Below are 16926 nucleotides of genomic sequence, written 5' to 3'. Positions count from 1 at the left end.
GTCTGTTTTAAGATTTGTGATTCCGGAGTAGTAGAGGCTCCTAGTTGGAACCCGAAAGTGACCCTGCCACCTCTTCCAAAAGGGTTTGCGTATGTGGTCGTGAACAATACGTGGGTGTCCAGTTCGTACTTGCTGCGGTCATTCTACGGTTGTGTGCAGCTGTATGAGCATGGCTCTGTCTCCACCTGTCAAAATTACAATGGAAACGTGGCATGACTGAAGTGCTGTGTTACTGCTTACTCTACGGTGGCCCGAACTCCCAACAATGCAGTCTTTTTGACGGACAAGCCGCGTATACGAACTTAAACTTTCAAATTAAAAAAAAGTTAAGTTGAATGATTATGCTTTTTAGAGGATCATCTCGAGAGATGTCACTACAATTTAGGCGTTCGAACCTGTGATTTATAGGGCGCAATGAGAGGCACAATCCCCTTGCGTCTCCAGAAATCAATATGTGGAGGCAAATCAGGGTGCACAAATAGAATAAGGGGGAGCAAATAATGGTCAGCAGGTCAAACTGGTTTACGCATACATATATTTTACGAAGCAGTTTGAAATAAAGTGACATTATTCAAGTTCAGTGTAGGTTAAGAGAAGAGAATCGAGGATTTGATTCAGAAGTTAATATACAACCTAAAAAGTTAACTCGTGGCCAACCTTTGCATAAAGGGTCCCAAAAAAGACCCAGAGGAATTTAGTGTTCAGGTTGTTTTATGGTGTGTTTTCATTGAACACATAGTATCATCATTTGTTACTCTAGCTTTAAAACAGTTAATGATAAAATTAAATGAAGAGTCAGCAATCACCCCCCAGACTTTTCCCTTTCATCAGGTACATTCACGGACCAACCCACAGCACCTAGAATGCAGTGGCAATTTTAAGGCAAAAGGTCCAGTGGGCAAAAATGATAGTGCCCCAGGTGGTCGTGTCATGGAAGCGAAGCCTAGAGTGGGTGGGGTTGCACAATATTTATTTTCCATACTAACATTATAGAAAGTCAAGACTCTATTAAAGGCAGAGGCGAAGGATTATGCTTTCTCGCTTTACTTGAAACTCGAGCAGCATAGAAAACTGTTACAAGCCATATAAAAATTACACATTGAAACGACATTTCCCAGATATAGTCTTTTGTGTGTAGTCCATTTTTGATATGTCAACAAAACCATGTGTCGTTTTTTAACCAATCTCGTCGCACCATGCCCCTTATCTTCCTCTACATTCCTCTGTCCTTCCTCTTTCTTTGTCTCCAACTTTAACTTCTGCGCCCCAACCGGTAGACGCTACGTTAATCCTTGGACTTCTCTGGTCCTGTTTATTTTCCTGTATTCTTCACCTCTGTTCCTGTAGAGTAATCAAACAACAAGCTGAGGGTAGCTGTGATAGGGTGGGTAATCATTATGCCGCCACAAAGCTTTACAACTTTAGTACTCTTATGTAATTTGCCTTATATGTCTGTCACAATTCTCATAACAAATGTGCATCACACTTCACAAATTCTATATAACAAATATGCATTACATGTATGTCCACCAATTCCATATAACGATTGTTTGGGTGGGATAATCCTTTGCCTACGTGTCTTTAATAGAATCTTGACTTTCTGTAACGTTGGTATGAAAATTATTATAAGTCAAGACCGCAGGCTTGGATTATGCTTGTTCAAAGCCTACTTACCACCAACACAGACATCTCCTCTATTGGTTGGAAATAAAATTGTTTAAATGTTGATTCCCTAGCCCAGTCTGCTGCCTTTAGGATGTCTTCCAACCTGGCCTCTGTGTTATATGCCTTAGATGCCATAGCTCCTCTAAAGGAGTGTGCACCATAAGTACCATGTCAATGCCCTCCTGCAGCATACACCATCCAACCCATCTGGCTAGGGTTGCCCCTGCTACGGCCTTGAATGGTTTTCTTAGTGCAATAAACAATTGTGTTACTCCCATAGCTCTAAGAATACCAGTCATCTCTTCATACTTTTTCAAGCACTGGACTGGACACAATTTAGGTTAGTCTGGGAAAGCTGAGTAGGAAACGGTTCTGATAGCTCTCTTGGTTCTCTTGTTAATGTGAAACGTGACCCCTGAAGGGCCAAAGGATCTCCTGTCTATATCGCGTGCACTTGCATCTGACACTCTTTTGCAAGCTATGAGGCAGAGCAGTGTAGTGAGCTTTGCCGATATTGCTTTTCTTGTCAGGTGCTCGTTGTCTGTGAATATTTGGATAACGGTGGCCTTAATAGTCTCACTCCTCTGAGGAGTCTACTACACATGGGTGTTCCCCTAATGCCATGTTCTCTATCTTAGGGTGTCCGGCAGATATGGCTGACCTACATGTGTTTACCGTTGTTTATCCTTTGCCTTGTGCTGCCAAAGCTGCTAGGAAATTCACTATCTGTGTTACATCTGCTCTAGTGGGATGTATGTGCCGTTCCACACACCTGCTACTCCATCTTGTCCAAGCCAATCTGTAGGCCTTTCTGGTACCTGATGCCCATGCTTCCTCTGTGAATATTTCATGCATCTCCCAAAAGCCCTGGCTTTTGCCAAGCTGCCTGGAAATTGCCCACTAAATCAGTCTCAATTCTCTTTCCTTGTTCAGTAGGTGATTCTCCCCCACTGGATTCTGAATCAGTTCCCTGAACTGGGGCAGCACCAGCAGCTTGTCGATTGCCAATTTGAGAAGGTCCAGGAACCATACCTGTGTCATGACCCATAGAACTCGCCCCTTCTGGACCTCCTGGTCCTTATCGCGCTGGGGCTTGTATTCCTTGTTACTCCCAACATGACCGCAACAAGCGACTTGCCTCACACCAGCTTTCACGTTGCTCACGGCACGTCCTATAAATTGGCCACGCCCCTGCGGCCCCACGCGTTTCAACGCTATCATTAGGTAGTGACTTGACGTGTGTGTGTGCTGTTCGGCGAATCTTCTATCCAAGATCCTGGTTTCCTTCCTCCTTCCTTCTTCCTTTCCCTCTATTCGACTCCTGGAATCCCCATTCTTAGCGACCGCTACCTACTTTCCTGGACATCCTGGAACAGCGGCCTTCCCGGAACTCTGAACGCGCTCTGCAGCCGGACGAGACTTGAGCGAGTCTATACAAGACCCGATCCGTCCACAAGAGGAATCCTCCCGCGGAACAGAGCAAGAAGCGATCCCAGGTGAGACGGGGGGAGATTTACGACAGTTTGAGACGCCAAACGACCGAGACTGATACTGCTATAGAGAAAGCAGTCCAGGATCTTATGCGTGGCATGGAAGAGCTCACAACTGAAGTACAGAAAGGCTGAGAATGCTGCGCTAAAGCAGCTAGTTTTGTCTCGCGACCCCGCTAACAAGGCCAGTGTGTTACTTGGTGGAGTGGTGGACAAATATGATGGATCGGCAAATCCTTACGTGGATTCCTGGATTCCTGCTTGGTGCATTTTACCTTTAAGCCCTATTATTTTTCAACTTCTAGGGCGTAGGTGGGCTTCGTTATCTCGCACCTCACAGGGAACGCGTTAACCTGTGCTACGCCCTTAGTCAACTCAGGGGATGCCCTCCTGGATGATTATGATGGATTCATTCAGGCACTCAAGACTATGTTCGACCGCCCAGAACAGGTTTTTAGTGCTCAAGAACGCTTACTTGATTTCCGACAGGGTACCCAGGATATGCTAACATACGTTACTAGATTCAAACAATTGGTCCTCTGAAGCAAGTTTCACTCTATTTCGTAGGGGTCTAAACGAGGACATTAAAGATGAATTAGCCCAGGTGGCTCGTCCTAGTTCCTTCCAGGCTCTTATGGATCTAGCCCTGCAGATAGACTTTCGAATCCAGGAAAGAAAGGCTGAAAGGAGAAAGACCAAGACACCTTTTCAAAAGAATTCCCTTGAGACCTCTGTTAAAACCGATTCTGACCCAGCCCTTGACACTGATCCGGAACCCATGCAAATCGGAGCCTTCCGTGGGCCTATTTCCCCTCAAGAAAGGATGAGAAGGATCCACACAGGACTGTGCATGTATTGTGCCTCGGATAAAAATCTTGTTAGAGAATGCCCTCTAGCCCCTCCACGGCGTTCGGGAAACGCCAGCTCCCGATCCTAGATGGAGCGAGGTGTCGGGAGAGAGATGTTTGCTCCACATCAATTCCATCCTTGAACTCACCTGGACAAAATAGTTTGGTGATACTACAGGCCTTCCTGTCGCCCTCCAAAGACAAGACCTATCCCATTCTGGCCTTGGTGGACTGCGGAGCTATGGGAATTTTCATTGATCAAGACTGGGTTGTTAGTCATATTCCGTACGAGACACGAAACGCCATGCAGCCGGTGGCAGCAATTGACGGAAGACCCCTCTCTTCAGGACCCATAAGCCTGCAGACTAAAGAGATCCAACTTTCCATAAATCATCATCAAGAGCGGATTACATTTGACATCATTAAGTCAGCCCATTACCCCATGGTTTTGGGTATGCCGTGGTTACAAAAGCACAATCCGTATATCAATTGGACAGCAGGATCATTATTCCTGGGCTCAGAGTTCTGTTATGTCCCACTGTCTATCCCTGGACCCTTCATCGATAACTCCTAAAGAACCTCCAAGAGACCAAGAAACACTGCTCATGGTTTCCAATATCATACAAGTTCCAGAGTCCTATCAGGAGTTTACTGATGTATTTTCTACCGCCATAGTCCAAGCATTACCCCCTCACAGGCCTGAAGACTGTGCCATAGATACAGATCCCTCAGCTGTAATTCCCTTCAGCCGAATGTTCATCCTTTCCGAACCTGAGAAAAAGGCCCTTCGGGAATACCTCGACGCCAATCTTGAAAACGGCACCATAAGACCCTCAATCTCCAGCGGGTGCTTCGTTGTTCTTCGTTCCTTCGGACCTTGCCTCGACTATCGAGGCTTAAACCAATGCACCTTCAAAGATCGATACCCACTGCACCTGATTTCGGATATCCTGGAAGCTCTGAGAGGAGCCGTAATTTTCACGAAGCTGGATCTCTGGGGTGCCTACCATTTTAATTCGAATCCGGGAAGGGGACGAATGGAAGACAGCCTTTAGAACACCCTTTGATCAATTTGAATTCCTAGTCATGCCTTTTGGACTAGCCAGTGCTCCCGCAGTCTTTCAGCGTTTTATGGACAGGGTGTTCTCTGATATCTTGTTCCTCTTCGTCATTGTCTATCTGGATGACATATTGATTTTTTCCAAAGATCCTCTAAAACATGAACACGTGAAGGCAGTACTACAACGACTTTGTGAAAACAAACTGTTAGCCAAACCCGAAAAATGCTAGTTCCACGTTACTTCTTTTCACTACCTAGGATTCATCCTTAGCCCAGAAGGAATTGGCATGGACCCTTCGAAGGTAAAGGCCATACTGGCTTGGCCCGCTCCCACTTCTGTGAAACAGGTGCAATCCTTCCTGGGGCTCGCCAACTTCTACCGGAAGTTTATTTCTACCTTTTCTGAGATTGTTCAGCCGATCGTAGCTCTATTGAAGAAGGACACCCCCTTTATCTGGTGAACATCGCAAGATAAAGCATTCCAACGATTGAAGACAGAGTTCACACAAGCCCCCATCCTGACCCAGCCCAACACAAATCGCCCATTTCTAGTGGAAACTTATGCCTCTAACTACGCCATAGGGGCGGGCTTGAAACAGGAACTTGAGGATGGACTGGAACACCCCATTGCTTACCTTTCACGAACACTGACCCCCCAGTGAGACTCACTATTCCGTCCTGGAAAAGGAACTCTTGGCCATCTGCCAAGACTTCACTGAATGGCGACACCTACTTCTGGGTGCTAGATATCCAGTTCAGGTCCGCACAGATCATCGGAATCTCCAAATCCTACAGACTTTGGAGTGCAGGAACAGTCGTCAGGCCCGTTGGGCCTACATCTTTGCCCAATACCAGTTCCAAATCACTCACGTTCCCGGATCACAAAACATGATAGCTGACGCCTTATCTCAACGTCCAGACTACGCAGCCACTGAGGACAAGGCCTATCCTAAGATGTTTCCCCAAACTATCTTTGTAGCTCAAGCAATCAACCTCCTGGAAGAAATCTGAGCGCAAACCCAGTCCTCTGACCTCTGGAAGGATATTTCAAGGAAGAATCCATGGAATCTAAGAGTCAAGGAAGAATATCTATTCAAGGACAATGCACTGGTCGTTCCTACGCAGAAATTACAACACAAGGTAATAAACCTCTGCCATGATACCCCGCACTCCGGTCATCGTGGTATAACTAACACCCTCCGTCTTATACAAAGACAGTTTTGGTGGCCTCAAATGAAGACCGACGTACAACAGTATGTCAAGGCTTGTACTGTCTGCAGTCAAAACAAACATGATAACAAGAGACCGGCGGGTCTTCTGCTGCAACCATCGCTGCCAACAAGACCATGGGATTTTATTGCTACAGACTTCATTGTGGAGTTACCACCTTCCCGAGGGTACACGACCATCATGGTAACCATAGACTTGTTCACCCATATGGCTCATTTCACACCTTTGTATAAACTACCATCCTCATCAGAACTTGCTGGAATCTTCCTGGAACATATTTTCCGCCTCCATGGACTTCCTTCCAAGATCATATCGGACCGAGGACCTCTCACAATTCTGGAAACATCTGTCGTATTCTAGGGATACAACGCGCTCTCTCATCAGGTTATCACCCACAAACCAACGGAGCCACGGAACGTGTAAATCAAACTCTGGAGCAATATCTTCGTTGTTTTGCCACCAAGGTTCAGGATGACTGGTCTCTCCTCATACCCCTGGCCGAGTTTGCCTACAACAATTCCGACCACTCAGCACTCAAGATCAGCCCTTTCTATTGCAGTCAAGGTTTTCACCCGTCCGTTTTATCTTCTGTTCTTCCACATCCCACTCCAGTACCTACTCTCGACTCTTCGATACAGACTCTCATCAACATTCACAAGGAAGCCAAGGAACAATTGAAAGAGGCCCAAACACGCACTAAGCTCTATGCGGATTCCAAAAGAAGACCAGCGCCCTCTTATTCTGTTGGTGGTCAAGTCTGGTTGTCTCCGAAACTATTACCCCAACATCTACGGCCAAACAAATTGGCTCCTCGGTACTATGGACCATTTTCCATAAAGGAAGTCGTCAATCCTGTCTCATTTCGACTCAAGCTACCCGATTCCTGGAAGAAAATACACCCAGTCTTTCACACCTCCCTATTGAAACCTTACTTCCAATCCTCCTGAAAATCCTGCAGACCCAGTCCTGTTGTTGTGAATGATCAGCTAGAATATGAAGTGTCCCGAATATGCGATTCCAGGTATAAACGGGTTTGACTTCAATACCTGGTTGAATGGAAAGGATACCCTCCTAGCGAGAGAACCTGGGAACCAGTTTCTAACTTAAATACCCCTTGACTGCTTAGAAGATTCCATCTCATACACCCGGGCAAACCTGGTGGAACAGGTCTTCGGAGGAGGCATGCTGTCATGGCCCATTGAACTCGCCCCTTCTGGACCTCCTGGTCCTTATCGTTTCAGGGCTTGTATTCCTTGTTACTCCCAACATGGCCGCAACAAGCGACTTGCCTCACACCAGCTTTCACGTCGCACATGGCACGTCCTATAAATTGGCCACGCCACGCGGCCCTGCGCATCTCAACGCTATCATTAGGCAGTGACTTGACGTGTGTGTGCTGTTCGGCGAATCTTCTATCCAAGATCCTGGTTTCCTTCCTCCTTCCTTCTCCCTTTCCCTCTATTCGACTCCTGGAATCCCCATTCTTAGCGACCGCTACCTACTTTCCTGGACATCCTGGAACAGCGGCCTTCCCGGAACCCTGAACGCGCTCTGCAGCTGGACTTGACTCGAGCGAGTCTATACAAGACCCGTTCCGTCCACAAGAGGAATCCTCCCGCGGAACAGAGCAAGAAGCGATCCCAGGTGAGACGGGGGGGGAGGGGAGATTTACAACAACCTGACTCCTCCTGTCTGGTGTCACTAACATTATTGCCGCCTGCTTTCTCCTGACCTTTGCTGCTGCTCTCGGAATCATTGAAGATGAAAGAAATGCATATTCTTTGTCCGGTCCCCACTCTTGTAGAAATACATCTGTTGCATCTGCTGCTGGATCCAGCTTCCAGCAGAAGAATCGCTCCAGCTTGGTGTTCAGCATGGATGCAAACATATCTGTCTTGCATGGTCCTATCATTTCCATTAAGAATGCAAATACTGTCCTGTCTAGTTGCCAATCGCTGGCATCTCTAAGCTGTCTCAAATTCCAGTCTGCTACTCTGTTGTGCTGTCCCAGGAGATACTCGGCTGTAATGCTGATCTTGTTCTCTAGGCACATATGCCAGAAATCCTTTGCTAGCTCCGCTAGCATCATGCACTTCGTCCGACCAAGTCTGTTCATGTACCATACTGCTGTGACGTTGTCCATCTTTGGTAGTACGCAACAGTTCACCTTGTCCAGGGTCCAGCATCTCACTGGAGATGGACCCCGCCATCAGCTCCAGACAATTGATGTGTTGCTCAAGTTCCTTCCCTGACCACCTGCCTCTCATTGTCATCCCTCCGCAACAGGCTCCCCAGCGCCAACGGCTGGCATCTGATTCTGTGATGAGGTCCAGGGATGAGCCAAATATCGCCAGGCCTCCGTATGTCTAAACCATCACCGTATTTCTGTTCTAGCTTCTGAGGAGATTGGTACCCTCTGTCCGTATGATAACCCTTTTCTCAGTTGTTGGATCTTCAGGCGTTGAAGAGCCCTGTATTGTAGCAGCCCCAGGAAGATTGCCTGAATGGATGATGCTAGCCTCCCTACTAGTCTGGCTTGCTTCCTGAGCGATAACTCTTCTTTCGCTATTATTGAGCTGATGTCTTTCTTGATCACATTCACTTTGTCTATTGGTAGGCTGAGCAATGCTGTTCTTGTGTCTATGACGAACCCTAGGAACTCTATTGTCTGTCCTGGTTCAAAAGTGGATTTCTCCCAATTTATTAGGAAGCCCAGCTCTTGTAATAGTTGGATCGTCTTCTCTGATTGTTCTAGCAGTCGCCTCCTGTCTTGTCCCATCATACAGAAATCGTCTAAGTATATTATCAGTCTGATCCCTTATTCTCTGAGGTGACCCAGTACTTTCTGCATTAACTTCTTAAAGGCCCATGGAGTTGATGCTAGACCAAATGGGAGGCATGTGAATTCCCACTTCTGGTTTTTCCATCAAAATTGTAGGAATCTGTGATATTCCTTCACTATTGGGTTTGTCAGATACGCATCTTTGAGGCCTATCCTGACTAACCAGCCTTCCCTCTGTAACACGTCCCTTAATAGATGGATACCCTCTATCTTGAAATGTCTGTATACTATGAATGCGTTCAAACTTGTCAATTTTCTCATCGTGTCTGCTTCTTTTTGCCCTTGACCAACAACATATTGCTCACAAACCCGTTTGAGGAATCAGACGCTAGAGCAATGGCAACTTTCTTTTCTAGTTCCACTATGTCCTTGTTTAATAACTTTTGTCTTCTTCGGTGAAACTCATAGGCCTCAGGTATTCTCTGTACTGGTTCCTGCAAGAATTCTAGATGGAAACCCTGTACTGTTTGTCCAAACCCATGTATCTTCTGATAACTCTCTCCACTGTTCTAAGAACTGTGCTTTTCTCCCCCCCCTCTCCCTATCGCTGGGGCCCCTGCTACCACCGTGTGAGTGTGTAAGTCTGTGCCCAGTCTGTGTTTGTCTGTTGGCCTCTGTTGTTGCCTCTCCAACCTCTGCCTCTACCCCTTCCTCTCCACTGAAAGTAGGGGTTGGATCTGAGCTCTTCTCGATTTCTCCAGTCTTTTCTGGTATTATAATTGAGCCTGTATGAGGAGAACCGACTGGCAGAGCTGCCCCTCCCTCTGCCAGCCCTTCTGAAAACCTTATGGCCAAAGACTCTTTTTAGGGATGCCTGTGCCTTATCTGTCGCGGCATAAGTATTTGCGAACTTCGCCATCTCCTTAATAAATGCATCTCCAAACAGTTTTCCTCTACTTCTGGATGTTGATTCTGCCGTAGCTAGTTTGCTCATTTTGGAGTCTATTTTGACGAGGGTGGACCTCTGTCACTCCGTTGTCAGGGCGTTGTTAGCATTGCTGAATAGGCATAATGCCCTCTACGCCCAGCCCGCTAGTATTTCCGGGTCTACTTTTTGTTCTGGCCGTCTTGCCTCTTCTGCCAGACTTTCGTTATTGGGCCTAGGATATCTAGGAATGTATCCTGGCACGATCTCCAGGATCCATCTATCCCCTTCTTGATGTCCCTGTCATAGCGACCCATGAAGGATAGCAATTTCCGGTGTTTCCGCCATGTTTTCTGGCACCTGGGGCCTGGGGCATTCCTCCCATAGTTTCCTCCTGGCCTCTTTGGACAGGGTGTTCCGAATTATCTTCTTTATGTAATTGGAAATCTTGGCGGGAGGGCTTGGGGATGATATATTACGCTCTTCTAAGCTTTCCTCAGACGTCTTGTGCCACTCCTCTTACACATTCTCTGAATAGGACTCATCCGTGTATCCTTTGCCTCTACTCACCCATGACTTCACTCTTTTCTCACCACCTCTCTTCTTGCGTGGTGTACCTAGGGGAGTTGGCAGCTGCTGGCCTTTTGAGCTTTCTTTCTGCCCCTCTCGGTGTCTCTCTAGGGCTTCTCCCCTCAAGGCCTCCATCCCTTGGGAGAAAGTAATAAGGTCCTCCACCAAGCTCTTACCCTTGGATATTGCCCCCAGACCTGTACCCAGTACTCGCTGTACTGCTTGGCCCCTGTTGGACGCTGTCCATTGCCTGCTAGTATGGGGTTCCTCATAATCCTCTCTGGAGCTTTGCATTTTTGTAATGCTAGTGGGCCTTTGTGGGGTTCTTGGGCTGGCCTGTACCCGTCTGCAATCTGCAGCTTATGTGGGTCTGGGTTACTTTTATATTCTCAGTTTGTCTTGGGTCTGTGTCCGTTTATTTTTTCCGTAGCACTATCTCTTTAGTAGCTGCTGCCTTTCTTGCCTGATATTAGGTGCTTAACACCTCCACAGACCTTCTCCCCCGCCGGTTTCTTTATTGCCCACCAGGTGGCGTACCCATGTAAGCTGCTGCTTGTTCTAGTCAGCTTGTGTGGAGTTTCCCCTCCAATGCGCTACTGTGCGTGCCTGCTTATTCTGTTATAATCTAATTCGAACTCGCTCCACCAACAGTCCAGATTGTGATCACTGAGCGCCAGAACCTTAATTTGTCCCATCGCGCTCAGGATCACCTCTGGACCGCAGTGTCCCCTTTCTGAGAAAAGGAGACGTTGCGCTCGCCGGAGCCGTCGGCCCTGTTGCGAACATTTTAAAAAGTGTATATATACTTTCCCTGTGCGATATGCTCCTCCACACTACTCGCTTCGCTCGCTTTTCCTTGTAGGGTTATATATACGATTATAATGAAATCACTCTCATACATAAATCATATTGTAAGGTATTCAAAAAGCACTTAACTGACTGCCCGAGCAGCAAAGAAGGAGGAAAGACAGAGGAATGTAGAGGAAGAAAAGCGGCATGGTGCGTCGAGATTGGTTAAAAAAAGACACATGGTTTTGTTGACATTTCAAAAATGGACTACACACAAAAGACTATATCTTGGAAATGTAGTTTTTAATGTGTAATTTTTATATGGTTTGTAACTGTTTTCTAAGCTGCTCGAGTTTCAAGTAAAGAGAGAAAGCATAATCCGAGCCACCGGTCTTGACATAGAATGATGAAATTTAGTGACAAATGCTACTTAAGTTGGTTCTTTTTTACAGTTCTTTTGTGGGTGGGGTCTGACTAGCTAGAGACAGCTGGGTCTCCTCACCATGTTTTGCTGTCAATGGTGGTAATATTGAAAGATCAAGCCTGCAGCTAATGTTGGAAATTATAGGGTTCAAGGCAGTGCGCAATGGGAAGGGACCTTAGAGGAGGTGATATTGCGGGATCATTTCTACAGCATGCAGAACCATTTTGTGCATGTCACCAGTGTTCTTACCCACACACATGAAATGACATTGAACATGACAGACTTAAAATAATTCACCTTTTAATCTCAAAACATACTGGTGTGGATGCTGCTTGTGGCACTTCAAAGACTGCCTTTACTCCAACCCACCACCTCCTCATCTCCTCCGGGCCTACAGGGCCCTGCTGCAGGGCAGTAAATCGAGATGGGATAGGTTAGGATAGTGAGGGGGGGAACAGTAGAGAAGGAGCAGGTAACCTGAACACTGAAGGGAATGGAGAGTAGAAAAGGAAGGAGGGCAGATGTGTGAGGGAAGATAGGAGTTAAATTGACTAAATGGAGCCAGGTGAGGGTAAAGGGGCAAATGGGTACAGAGAATGATCGAGGGCAGAACAATTGGGCAATAGTTTATAAGGCACAAGTGTGAGCGGAAATGCAGGGTGAAGAGGATTGAAGGGCGGGGAAATGGACAGCAGGTAGTTCAGGAGTTTACAGAGAATGGGGAATAATGTAAGTCAAACGAGTGGAGAGAAATGAAGAGTGAGGGAGGGCAGGAGAAAGGAAGAGGAGGGAGGCACTTGAGTGAGGAATGGGTAGTGGAGGGGCAGCAATGGAAAGGCAACTGGTGTGACGTGGGTAAACGTGGGATGGAAATATTGAAGGATGGCAGGTGGGTATGTGAATAGCAGCAAAATGTGGAAGTATCTTTATAACCAACAACCTTTGGTAGAAATAGAGGAAGAAAAGTCGAGAGAAGGTTTAAGTGTGTAAGGCAAGAAGAAAGGATGACGCAGTGTTAAAAAAAGCAGGAAAGAGTGGGATAGTAAGGACAAAAGGAGGGCAACAGACTGCTCTATCGGAGAAAATGCAAGCAGGAGGGAAATGAGTAAAGAGGGAGCAGATTTGTGATGCGAGGTGGACAGGTGCTTGCCATAGCGGCCCACCTATACACAGTTGCAATACATAAATGAACAGGTAAACAATTAAAATGCAGCCACTTAGATAAGAATGTATGCTCCACCTGCACCCCCAGGTTTGTGTCAACCTCATTTCATTAAACCTATGTAGTGGTTGATGATCCATACACAGGGGCGCCTGGGTAAGGACTGTTGTCCCATAAAAGGTGCGATTGGTGGGTGATAATAAATGGGAGGGGAGTATAAGGATGCATGCTGTATAAAATAATGGCTCAAGCAGATTACCTTATATTCAATTCTCCTTCACTGTGAATACCTTTTTTAAAAACCAAATGATCTTTTTTTTAGGTCCATATTCCTTTGCAGGCTGCTACTGCAAATGTGCATTTCAGGTGGTGAAAATAAAGCTATACTTTTTGCTTGACCTATTTCTATAACTATATATGTAATGTCAGGTTGGTTTCTTATGTGATTTGTGTACTTTTCAAGGCAATGATAGAAAAATGAATTGTTTTTGGAAACCCAAACCGTAAAAAATATTTATGTAACCTTTCACTGGAAAGATATCTAGTCAAGTGCTTACATCACAGCCTGGCTCCAAATACTGATTTCACTTTAATAAAATGTGTGATCCTGGGCAAATCATATAATCTCACTGTGCTTGATCTGCTGACATCAGATGTCGCTAGAAGTAATTTATTTTGCAATATTTGCTATGAACAAAAACCCTCCGGATTAACTACTGAGTTGCCTATTTATAATCGTATGCTATATAATAAAAGGCCAGATGTATGTTTGCCCGAACCCGTCCTGCCCGCTTTGTCTCTTATCACCACTAGAGGGAGCTGTTGGCTTACGCATACAACAATAAGCTTTCAAGTTCATCTTCCAGGCAAACAAAATGTGTATTTCAGGAATTAAAATATACAATTAGCTGCAGAAAAGGCCCAAAATAAGGATACCATTTTTTTTCAAATTGTTTTGGCACAACAAGCTTTGCAAATATTCAAGTGTTACATGCTTTTAAGACTTGTAATGGCACACAAGAAAAGAGAACTGCAATTAGTACAACTGAATCATAACAAATCATAAACTTTCTCAGAGAACAAAACAATATCGGGGGAGGGGGAAAAGGGGGCAAGGTTCAGGGTAGGAACGGGAAGACTGCTTCTTTCACAGTTGTCGTATTGTAAAACTGTCGGTATATCTCGGTGCTTGTGCTTGGGATGGGTTCCTCCAGGGAAGTTTCTGCGGATTTGTGCAACCTAGTCCACACAGTCAGCATACTTCAAGTTGCATACACTAAGAAAATATATAAATTTAAAAAAAAACATATAAACAGAAATTCATTTGATTTAGCCCCATTGCTCTAACAAAATACAACACTTTTTTTCAATGTTATTATGTATTATGTAATTGTAATATTTTTTGGTATATTTTATTGTATCAGTAATATTCTTAATGTACGTTTTTAAACTTTATTTGACTTCAGTTTACATTATTTTATTATCTCATGTGTACTTTGAATCATGCTGCACATGAATTGTATTACTCTGACATCCCTCAACATTATATATTTGAGTCCAAAACCACCTATAAGTGGAATCCAAGACAATGAGGCACAGATGCAAGAATTGGCTCTATGTACTATGTTGATCTTTCAATGGATTCTGTGAGATTTTGTTTGAGATTACTACTCCTCCATGTAAAAGGAGCAAGATCCTTTACGCAATTTTCTATTAACATAAATTACGTTAAAGTACACCACATAATATATTTACATATTGAAAATAAACATTAGCCCGTGTACACAGGCATTTCTACTAGCAGTGAATATTTATATATATATATTGGACATTATATTATTATCTTGGCTTACACGTTAAAACCTATTTTAATGTCTTTACCAAAGGTATCCTAGAGTATTGAAGAATGATGTCGCTGCTTTTAATGTGATTTACTGTGATGTCGCTACTGATATCTCAATCCATGTTGTGCAAATTAGGGCTCTGCATATCTTTCAATGGACAGACCCGGATTACAAATTATAACATATCAGTGCCTTGTATGCCTAATAGTACCACAGTGTTGTGAATGTGTTGTGTGTATGTGTTCAAGAGCGTCAAGGAGGAGGCGGGGGGGGGAAGAGGGGACACCACGCAGCTGCCCCAGTTTTGGCTGTCTTGGTACACAGCAACCTATTTCTTTCATAACATTAAATGTGCACTTTGCCTTGTGTGCATGTTACAGGCTGCCCTTTTCTGGCTGCTGTCATCTTTACTCGGTGGTATTCAGACTTTCTCATACCAAGCCTTCCCTCCCCCCTAGTAAAAAACAAATATTTCTGAGACCTCCTACCCAGGCATTTGCCCCCCCTTGAGGGGTGCAGGGGGAACGATGTCCAAGGGGGGGGGCGCAGGCTCTTTAAAATAGAAGCAGATTTTCTACTGCTTATATTTTCTATTAAAAGCAGTCACCTTAATCCTTTTAAAAAAAAAAAATGAAAAACATGAATCTTACTTTAAGAGTCTGGGCCCCCCGGACTTCCTTTGGGCCCCCTAGTTTGAAGACCCCTGCCTTAACTGAAGACTTTAAATGTGTTCTTGGCAGCAGGATACAGATTGCCTTTGATAGCATCCAGCAGGGGTTACACCTCTTTGCCTTTTACTCTGGCTTCATCTGTGTATGCACCTTGCTGACGTAGCAATTACTCACTTTTCAGTGGCAGTTTAGTGTTTCAGCTCTATCCGTCTGCCTGCCTCCTGAGATTAAAGGGCATTCCTTTGTATCCATTCTTATTTAAGTGACCCAAGGGTGCCGCATACTGTGTCCACCTCTCCTAACTGTAGGCAAAGGGGGACAATCGTATTGAAATGGGCCCCCACAAGCCCTGACAAATGTTTAGCTGGCCCTGCGAGTGAGAACTAAAGCTGATCTGTTATTCCAGTGTGCCTGACTGCCAGCAGGGAGGGAGGAGGACAAATGTGTTGTGCCTGGTGTGATGAGCTGGTAAGGTGTCAGACCTGTGATCGGCAGGGCCCGGTTGTATTTTGTCGGTCAGCCACATGCTAAGATCACCTATGCTAGAATGGCATCCAACCCAAACTTGCATATTGCCACTACAACATGATGCTTCAGCTGCCCACCCAGTGCTTTAAACAGACCCCATAACTATCTTCCCTCTCACCCTGCCAAGTTTAACAATACTGATCATATCACATAGTTTTCTAGTGCTTCATGGTGGATATTGCTCTTATTTAAGTTTTGTAATAAGTGCTATTATTACCTAAAAGAATGGTAATGTATTATAACGTAAAGTGGTCGCATCTATATCATCGCTGCGCCGCCGTAACTGTGCGATGAAAATTTCAACGCCAATTCTATGACAAGACAGGAGGCTCGCATTATGCTTTAACTTTCTGCCATATCAGCACTTCAAAACATTAACTTTAACTTATATTTAATTTTTTTCTCTGGTATGACATTGGAAAAAAGTAAAACAGTAAGTTCAAGTTTAGAATCCACAGAATTCAACAAGAGTCCAAGGGACTACGACTCCTATGATCCTTAGGCCATCAGTAGTCCTGGCCTCCATCGCTCCACCTGTCAGTGCCCAGCATGGGGTATAAGCACTCTCAACCCTATGTGCTTTCCTCTTTCTTTTTTGCTGCCATTTTCAAGATAAGTTCTATTTCTGCATTATTCATGAAAATGTTGGTATTTTAGCACGTTTTCATAGTGAGCGTGCTAATATTGGATAGCACTTTGTGTCAGAGTTGCTGTATTTTATGATAGGATTATCGTTGTGAAATATTTTTGTATCGTACTTTACTGCGTCTCAGAAATGCTGAGGTGATTGTTCGAGGGCGCGTACGCGCGATACATGTGGTAGTTTCCTTGTCGTAGCGTAGCGCCCTGCGCTGGTTATCTGGGTTTAGCGTTGGTGTTCTGTGTGGAGAGGTGGGGCAGAGCCGCAAGCAAAGCTGCTCACTTTAGGCAGCCGTCCC

General features: G+C 45.2%; 1 protein-coding gene across 2 annotated transcripts in view; it reads left to right on the top strand.

Annotated features, from left to right (window-relative positions):
• Nucleotides 1-16926, top strand: part of GNPAT (glyceronephosphate O-acyltransferase) — a 796967-nt gene that overhangs the window by 251 nt on the left and 779790 nt on the right. The window lies entirely within an intron of this gene.

The sequence above is a fragment of the Ambystoma mexicanum genome, chromosome 4p (assembly GCF_040938575.1).
Source record: "Ambystoma mexicanum isolate Mex_15411 chromosome 4p, UKY_AmexF1_1, whole genome shotgun sequence".
Taxonomy (NCBI): domain Eukaryota; kingdom Metazoa; phylum Chordata; class Amphibia; order Caudata; family Ambystomatidae; genus Ambystoma; species Ambystoma mexicanum.
Note: the sequence above shows the minus strand (reverse complement) of the source record. Positions and strands in the feature narration are given on the sequence as shown.